At 32.5% G+C, this 10,277-nt stretch overlaps 1 non-coding gene across 1 annotated transcript; it reads right to left on the bottom strand.

Moving 5' to 3' along the window:
* Window positions 1–1,478: 1,478 nt before the first annotated feature.
* On the bottom strand, window positions 1,479–1,563 carry TRNAQ-UUG (transfer RNA glutamine (anticodon UUG)). The gene has a single exon. It is a non-coding gene; the product is annotated as a tRNA-Gln (tRNA).
* Between the last annotated feature and the right edge of the window lie 8,714 nt (window positions 1,564–10,277).

Here is a 10,277-nt window from a genome sequence, read left to right as displayed (position 1 = left end):
AAGTGAATGTACAAAATATTTGAGAATAGTACAGGCCTTCAATTTTAGGAGTTATTATAATGTGTTGAAAGCTGTCAGGGCAACAAATATAATCTCAGAGTTTGTGTGTAGACAGAGGTTCTGGCCTTATATTTGATGGCATTAACTGGAGAATTACCCAGTGTGATTCGTAAGGATTCATATGGTTGTGATAAAAACTTATTGCAGACATTTAACTTTATAGCTAAGGTGGGTGTTTGTTTGTTTGTTTGTTAACTAGAAGCTCACATTCCTTTGCTCTTTCCCCTTCTGTTACACTTTGTAACTATAAAATGAATACCATACATGACACAGGAGACCCGTGAATCAGAATAGTTCTTTAGAAACACATAACATGTTTTAAGATTTAAAATAAATTTGGATTCACTTAGATTGGCCATACGTACCTATAAATAGGCATGTTGATGGAACTATTTCTATGTTATTTGATTTAATTGTTGTCATTTGGCATTCATGCATGTTTCTCTATCCTATCCCCAGACTGAATGGTCTGCACTTAATATAGCATAGTGGTCATTGAACAGAATGAAGATTCTGGCACTCCTAAATTCTCATTTAAGCACCTATGAATTTGGGTTAACCTTGAAAGTAGTTCTGCTACTATACTGCATTGCTTCCTAGAACTTCCATCAGACCATTGTTAATTATTTGCACATCGTACCACTCCACTGGGCAACTCCATTAATAACAACTGGAGACGCATTTAATTCATGGTGATTTAGAGACAAGAAATAAAGAGAACTGAAAGTCCAGGGACATCTGGTTAATCTACACCAATATTCATTTCTTCTGATAATGCCCTGTGGCTACAGAGACCAGGCATCACTGCCATTTTAAAAGAAAAAAAGAAAGTGATAGGGAACCAGAGAGAAACAAGCACTCTGTAACATTCCATTTAATGCATAATCAGTTAGCTATTCATTGTAATGATGAAACGATGGAAGACATCTTCAAATTGCTTCCTTTTTTCCCTAAAGGTTGCTTGTCTGAACATTCTTGTACTAAGGTCTTTGCATAAGAGTAATTCTAGGGTAGATACCTGGAAATTGAATTTTAGGCTCATGAATTCTCATCTTTACCACATATAGACAAATGTAATCCAAACGTACTATAAAAATTTGCTATTTATATGCCACACATGTGTTAGAGTTCCCTTGATTTTCCTTCTTCATAGGAAATTAGTATTGTCAGTCTTTTTATTTTAAATCAACTTTATAGGTGTATAATGGTATTCTATAGTGCTTTTAATTTGCATTTTCTTGTCAATGAGATTAATTATATTTCTGTTTGTTTGCTGACTATTTAGGTATTCCTTTTTGTTTTTGTTTTTTTTTTAATGTTTATTTGTTTTTGAGAGAGAGAGACAGAGCGTGAGCAGGGGAGGGGCAGAGAGAGAGGGAGACACAGAATCTGAAGTAGGCTCTGAGCTGTCAATACAGAGCCTGAGGTGGGGCTCGAACCCAGAAATCGTGAGATCATGACCTGAGCCAAAGTCAGATGCTCAACCAACTGAGCCACCCAGGCACCCCTGACTATTGAGGTATTCTGTGAATTTCTGCCAACCCAAAGATTTTATCAATTGTATCATTGGTCTTTTTTTTTATTATTTATGCATAAATATTTAATATATACCTTTGGAAGTAATATTTTCTGATAATATACATTGAAATATTTTTTGGAGGCTTTCTAGGTCACTTATTTTTTCTATAATTTCGTTTTTGTGACAATATTTTAAATTCTAATATAGCCATAATTGTTGATTAATTGCCCTCTATATCTTTTTGATTTTCTGTCTTTTCTAAGAAATTCTTCCTTATGTACAGGATCATAAGTATATTACCATTTATCTTAGAAAATATTTAAAATGAAGATTTTGATTTTTTATAATTTTGTTCACTTGAATGTTTTATTGCATTGTGTATTCATTAGAAGTCTAATTTTTCTAGATGCTTTTATTAATATTGTTTCTCTTGATTAATGCATGCTATCATAAATTGTTTCCATATTTTATTAGTTACTTTCTGTTCTTTTTTTATTTAATGTTCTCTTTATAATTTCCAATATCAGTGCTATAATCTCTTGATTACCATACTATTAATATGTCTTTATATCTTGTAAAAACAAATGATTCTTCTCTTGTCCTTCTTCTTCTCTTTCATTGATTGGGATTATGTTTCTTATAGTGATTTTTTGAGGAAAATTGACGCTATCATATTACCATGATATGATATCCACTGATCCTATTGTTTTTTGCTTGAACACATTTTTTTCCTTGACATTAACATAAATTCTGAGCTTCTTAAATTTAGTATTTTAGTGTTTTATGTTTTTTAATTCCCCAACCCCTTTTTTTCCAGGTTTTGAATTCAGAAATTATGGAGAACTAACCTGGCATATTTTTAATATGTTTGATCTATGGCTAACAATAGCTATAAAAAAATAATTGCTTAACAAAACTTATCTAGGATTTTTTTCTTTTATTCTTTTCTTTTTATTAACTTTAAGGTAATATATTTATATAAATGAATTATAAAGAGTAGTCAGAAAATGAATGTCTACGAATAATTTTAAGAACTACAAGATTACCACTACTATTGAATCTAGATCTTTGCTCTAGCATAATTTAAAATTTTACTTTCCAGAGTTTCACTCCTGATAATATTGTGTGTCTCGCATTCTTGCAGTTTTATTTTCATATCAAAGCATTTATAAATAGTGTAATATCATCTTTCATTAAATCACTTTCTGTTCTTCAGGTCTGTGTTTATCTTCCTTCGATGACTGTTTTTCACTTCTAAAATTTCTGCGTAAAACTTCTGCGTAAAGTTTCTATTTATTTGAATCTCTATCAATATTCAACTTCACCTTTTTTATTTCATAATTTATTTTCCATTTAAATCTAAGTTATACTTTCCGTTATAATTTTGAACATCTTTTTTCCCACTCACACCAAGTCTTTTAAATATTATTCTTTAAAAGTTAATTTTATAAGGAATAAATTAAATTTTTGACTGTGAACTTTGCTGGAATTTTTAGCATTCCATTTCTTTTTTAAAATTTGTATTGAGAGTTCATTTTCGGTAAGAGATTTTATTTCCTTTTCCCTCGGTTTAGCAGTTTTAAATCATTTGCCTTCTGAAGAACTATGGTCTTACAATGTATTTAATAACATTTAAAAATCTTTTCTCCTTTTGTTCACTGCTAAAAGTGGAAATACTGGCTGCAAGTACTGAGCTAATCTCATGTCCCCAATTTTGTAAAGAGTAATTTAGGGCTCTTACCAAACAGGAGAAAATCTATGTGAAAGATGAATTTGCTGTCCTCAGAGGTTTACCTGGCATACGAATCCAACATGGCTTTTTTAGTTTTCTTCACATATGTAGTCGCTCTGGGTTTAGAGCAAAGCACAACATCAAAGCTGACAGTAAGTGTGCCATATTGCCTCAGCTGTTTGGGCTGAGTGTCAACATTGCTTGGGGGTGAGAAAGAGCATGCACACTTCAATTATGAGAAAGAAGTTCAGTGTTTCTTGAGAGCACAGTGAGGACTGGGTGGTTATTAAAAAACAATAGGTAGGGTGCCAGGGTGGCTCGGTCGGTTGAGCGTCCTACTCTTGATCTGGGCTCAGGTCATGATCTCAAGGTCATGGGATTGAGTCCCACATAGGGTTTTGTGCTGGGCTTGGAGCCTGCTTCAGAGTCTCTCTCTTCCTCTCCCTCCCCCTCACCCTGTCCCTCACCCTCTCCTTAGCTCTCTCCCTCTCCCTCTCCTCTCCTTCTTGCTTGCTTGTGCGTGCCTCTCTCTAAAAAAAAGAATAAAAAAGAAAAAAAAAACAGAAATAAACAAAAAACAATGGGTAACCAAAGACTGTAAAAGACTGTATAATGATGATCATTCTATGTCATATTAACTTCATCTTTATAATTGTGAGGAACCACTGAAAAATTTCAGGTAGCATTAGTAACATTTATATCCATGCTACTTGATCATTTAGATAAGAAATTGTACATGTTTTAGGTTTGTATATAACTTCCTCAGTAATATTGTTACTGTAATCTTGTATACTAATATGCATACTGTATCATCACTTTTCTCCTTTACTTTGAACTATTTTGGCTGCATAGTCTGCTCTTTTTTTCTTACTGGGGAAAGTTACAGTAAGTGATATAAAGATAAATTTACTTGTACATAATGCCCCATAGAGGCCACATAGTTGGTGACTTTCTCAGTTTGGCTTATAAAGACACCACAGGAGATTCAAATAGTATGGGAAACAAATATTCTTGGGAAAGGCACTATGTAAGCTTTTAGCAATCATTAGTATTCATTTGATAATTGTATTCAGCCGTTCATGAATTTTGATCTATTTGTTTAATATTAATTAAGTTCTGTTCAGTCCAAATATCATATCTTACAGTTAAGACAAACAAGGAGAACACTTGTTTGTGTTTGTTTACAAAATCTCACAGTAAATTGGATTTTATTATTGAGACATATTCAAAAATTTATAAGTAAATTGATGGAATTTTGACATTAAACATTGTAAATAAATGCAAAATTCCTACATAACAGTTAAAATTTATAATTGAATTAAGAAATTTTGTTATAAAATTTTTAACCTAATTATTTCTTACATACGTTGTACCCTACAATTGGACACACCGATCAGATACCTGTTATAAGAAAACATAATTTGATAAAAACTAGACGATATAAAAGCTGCTTCTATGCACTGTTTTACTAAGGCATTTAAATGTCTCTGGGAGGAAAATTCACTTTATCAACATGATAGCTTGATGGTACATAAATTCCTTTACTCTTTGACTACAATGTCAGTTATGCTGACTTTGCTATTAACATAATTCTTCATTACTTACAACAGATTTTGGTCTATGCAAAACAAATTATATATTCTGCTACCTCACCATCATAAACTAATGTCAGCCATAAAGTCTCTGGCATAACAACTTTTAACTTTGTTAGGCAAATTAGGTAGGATAGCGATATATAGCCAAGTTAGTGAGCAGTATATAATAACGTGTTTTATTTTGGTTGGGCTATGTGATTTTACAAAGCAAAGCTTTAACCATAGAGTGGCTATTTTCTGCACTATAAAAACACTCTCAGTTAAAGGTTTGGTCACAACTTTTATACATATCAGATTGAGGAATATAAGGAGGACTTCCACTTAAAAATGGAAGGTTAAGTATATGAATTCAGTACTACTTATCCCCAAACCTAAATGTAATAAACATAATGAATTTTTTTTTAAATGCATAAGCCCATAAGGACAAAGTGCATGGAAAGGGTAAAAATCATGATCCTCGATAGAAATGAGTACTAGTGACAATTACTAGCACAGTATTTGTTGTTTTTTTAAAAAATATTTTTAAATTATTCTCCATTGTTTTATGTTTCTTTCTATGAAAATGAGAGGTCTTGTATTAAAATATTCTTCTCTTTTCCCCATTCTTTGTTCTTTCTCAGAAAGTTAGAGTGGCTTGTATATTACTCAAGTGGTTGGAACTAACTTACCAATATTAGTGAACTCAGGGTACTTGGTCTGTTTCTTTCTCTCTATCCTTTATATGATGCTTTATAAGGATTCCGTTAGCTTGATGAACTCTCACATCAAACCATGCTCTAATTTTATAGTGATATAAGCGATATTCTGCTCTTTTACCATGATATTTTTGTCTTATTTCAATTGTTTCAGAACTTGAGGGATTAACAGAATTGTTATTTATTGTGACTCATCAATGACTTTTTGATCATAAAATGGATTTAATTATATTTCAAAAGTTACTTTGTCACATGTTTTCTTTTTTTTTTTAATTTTAATTTTTATTTATTTATTTTTTAACGTTTATTTATTTTTTGAGACAGAGAGAGACAGAGCATGAACAGGTGAGGGGCAGAGAGAGAGGGAGACACAGAATCTGAAACAGGCTCCAGGCTCTGAGCTGTCAGCACAGAGCCCGATGCAGGGCTCCAACTCACGGACCATGAGATCATGACCTGAGCCGAAGTCGGACGCGTAACCGACCAAGCCACCCAGGCGCCCCTGTCACATGTTTTCTATATTGAAACTGTAATTCTGTAATTTCTCCCCTTTATATTTTCTCTGTGTACAGAAATGGTATTTTTATAGCTATTAGATTGTTCTGACTCTTTTAATACACACACATATTTTATACTTCACAACAACCACATGAAATAAATATTATGACCCTTATTATGCAGATGAGGTACAAAAAGTGTAGCTAGCTTTTCTTAGATCATAAAGGTAGTAAATGGTAGAGTAGGGCTTCACATTCTGTCAATCTGATTCCAGAATTCTAAAATTTCTTCTATATCTCACATAGTTTTTACTAGTTTCTTCATTAAAATTATGCCCAATAAAATATAAAATGAAATATATATATATTTGAACTACCAATGCCATAGGTATTATTAAAAGTCAAGGGACAAAGTTAAATTATTCTTAAAGCAAGTCAGAAAATGGCATTAAATATTAAAGAATTCATAGAAAGTACTTTGTTTTGTAATTTATTGGCTATATTTCATGCACACATAACTACTTTAATATAAATGTACTTGGAAAAATAAAACAAGGATTTAAAAATCTATCAAAAAATCTCACTATCAACAATAAAAAAAATGTAAAATTTACTCAACTACTAACCTATATGTTAATTATAAGTGTGTGTAAGACAGAAAGAGTGAGGGAGCTGTTTCCTGAATTAATATATAATTAAAAATTTATAAAATAGATGTCTGCTTATGACCATGATACAGTAAGATTTCTAGACTTAACTTTCAACATAAATAATAAGAGAACAGGGGGAAAAGCTCAAAGAAAAGCAAGCAAACAAAAGTAAACCTTGGATAACTGAAAGCATAAGGTTGTGGTCCCAGAAAGCAGGAAAATCAGTGATGTGAGAAATAAAATTGCCTAGAGATGTATTATGAACCGCAATGCAGAGACAGCGATCCCAAGTAGAGCACAGTAATATCATTGAGCTAAGAAGGTAGAGATTAAAGCTGAGGGACACTAAGGCTTAAGTTGCAAGGCAGAGTTCAACAGAGTTCTACACAGGAAGAGAGTGAGAATTCTGCAGATCAACTGCACTGAGTCTTTGCTGAATGCTAAGTGGCATGTATGTTGAAAGGTTATGAGATTAGGAAAGATGACAGGGTGATGATATAAACTGTATAACTCCTAGGGCTCTCATAAAGTACAGAGATTTATTTTCAACAAATGGGGCTAGAACAATTAGATATTCACAAGAAGAAGTAAAGTTGAGCCCTTATTTCACACCATCTAAGTAGTAACTCAAAATGTAGCTTAGGTATAATAAACATAAGACTAAAAAATTCTAAACTCTTAGAAGAAAATGTAACATACATAGTAATGATCTTTGATTAGGCAATGGATTCCTAAGTATGGCACAAAAGCAAGAAAGGAAAAAAAAAATGATAAATTTGATTACATCAAAATTTTAAAATGTTTTTCAAAGAACACTATCAAGAAAGTGAAAGGCTACCCAGAGAATGGGAGTAAATATATGTAAATTATATATCAGATAGTGGACTAGTCTCTAAGATATTTAAAGAATTTTACAATTCAATAATAAAAAGACAACCTAATTAAAAATTGGGCAAAAGATTTGAGAAACCCTTCTTCAAAAATACATACAAATGGCCAATAGCACATGAAAATATGCTCAAAATTAGTCATAGGGGGAATGCAAATCAATACTACAATGTGATACTCTTCACACTGATGAGGATTGCTTCAATCCAAAAAGCACATGATAGTAATAAAAAAATAAACTGTTGGATTGGGTTGGAATACTTATCTACTGCTGGAAGAGATGGTGGAGCTGCTCTTTTTGGTAGTCCATCAAAAATGAAGCACGGAGGGATCATATAACTCAGCAATTTTAATTATGCACATATACTTAAGATAATTCAAAACAAATCCACACAAATCTTGTAATAAATGTCTATAGCAGCATTATTTATAATTAGCCAAAAAGTAGAAAAAAAGACAAGTTCCCATCAGTTGAAAATGGATCAGTAAAAGGTAACATATCCATATAATGGAATATTATTCAGTAAAAAATAAAATGAAGTATAGTTGTCTTCTACAACATAGATGTGTGTTGACCATATTATGATAAGTAAAAGCAACTAGTTAAAAAAGGCCATATATTATATGATTTCATTTATATAAAATGCTCACGATACACACATACATATATAAAGAGGAAGAGTAGATTAGTGGTTGCCAGTGGGAGTAGGGGGAGGGTATACAAAGGAGGAGAGATGTTAACGGATACAAAGTTTCTTTTGGGTGTGAAGAAAATGTGAAATTAGATAGTGGTAACGGTGCCACAGTGTTGTGAAGATAGCAAAAACCACTGGGCTGTACAGTTCAAAAGTGTAAACACAAGAAAATTGCCAATCCATATCTACAGAAACAGATCAAATATTTAACAAATTTTAGCACAGATTCACTATAAAAGTTCTCAGCAAAGTACGACTAAAAGATAGAGTTGGTGTTCCTCTAAAATCATGCCTACCCTGAACATGAGAATGTGACTTTTTGGAAATCGGGTCTTTGTTGATGTAATTAGTTAAGATGTAGATTAGAGAGGATCCTAAATACAAATAATAGTGTGCTTATAAGAAGAGGAGAGGATACACAGAGACAGCACCCACAGGGGACAACACAATATGAAGAAGAAGGCAGAGATAATAAAGCTGCATGAACAAGCCATGAAACACCATGGATTGCTAATAACCACCAGAAGGTAGGAGACAGCCATGAGATGATTTGTCACTCAGGGCCTCTTGAGAAAACCAACCCTACAGACACCTTGATTTTTGACTTTCAGGCTTCAGAACTGACACAGAATAAATTTCTGTTGTTTTAAATTACCCAGATTGTCATACTTTGTAAAAGCGGCTCTAAAAAAACTAATACAGAGGGGGCTCTGGGGTGGCTCAGTTGATTAAGTATACAACGCTTGGTTTCAGCTCAGGTCATGATCTTGTGGTTTTGTGAGTTCAAGCCCCATGTCGGGTGCCACTGCCTGCTTGGGATTCTATGTTTCCTCCCTCTCTGCCCCTCTCCCGCTCACGCTGTCTCTGTCTCTTTCAAAATAAATAAACTTAAAAAAAAAAAAAAGAAAGAAAACTAATATAGAAGGAAACTTTCTCATCTTAATAGAAGACATTCTTATTAAGACATCCAAGTACAGTATATCATTTTGGAATTCCAACAAGGATCAAGATAAAATCCTAAAAGTTTTTTGAGAGGCTATATAAATCCGATCACATGCTAAGTCAGAAATTATAAATATAGTATCATCAACAGAATCCATGAAACCAGAACACAATGTAACAATGCTTTCAATTTTCTGAGAAAAAAAAAAATGGAGTAACAGCACAGAATTCTACATAAGCTAAAACATCTTTTAAGTTTTCTAAGTCATAAATTCCCAAATATTTTACCCCTCTTACATTTGTTCTAAGATAACTGATTGAGAATGTGCTTTCACAAAACAGATGAAAAGGAAGGCATAGAAAAGGAAGGCATGGGACTGTTAACAGGGTACCAGACTCAGGAGAAAATGCTTAAAAAATTGAAAGTGCTATCTTATGGATAGAGAGACATGGGATGGTGTTTTGTCATTACAGGCCTGTGGTAAAATCTGACTCTTAAAAGTGGACGAACATATATTGTTTTCATCATAAAATGTTAAAAATAAAATAAAAGATCCTAAATTTGAGGATTAAAAAAATCATTTGATATAAATTATAATGTGTTTTAGTTTAATATTTAGTAAATAGCTTCCACATCTAATGCTCTGTTTCAGAATTTATAGAATAAATAAAATGTAAAATACATAATATATACTTGCTACATGTGATTTGGAATAGTCTAATAAAGTAGCAGCAGGATTTGGACACTGAAGTGAGGAAGGAAAATATAGAACCTATTGGTAAAATGGAATTGAAACAAAGATAGCTCAATATACAGTTCTCAGGATAAAAGTAAATAGAGATGAATGTGAAAATGAGGTGAAATTAATACATTCTGATTAAATTGGTCCAAGTATGATGTTATTGGCTGAAAGGGAAAACATTATTATGGTTTAAATAAGGGAAGTGGCAGAAGATATTGAGGAGAGAGACATTGTGAGAAAAACAAAAAACCATGTTTCAGG

The sequence above is a fragment of the Panthera uncia genome, chromosome F1 (genome assembly GCF_023721935.1).
Source record: "Panthera uncia isolate 11264 chromosome F1, Puncia_PCG_1.0, whole genome shotgun sequence".
NCBI lineage: Eukaryota > Metazoa > Chordata > Mammalia > Carnivora > Felidae > Panthera > Panthera uncia.
This window is presented reverse-complemented; position numbering and strand designations above follow the sequence as displayed.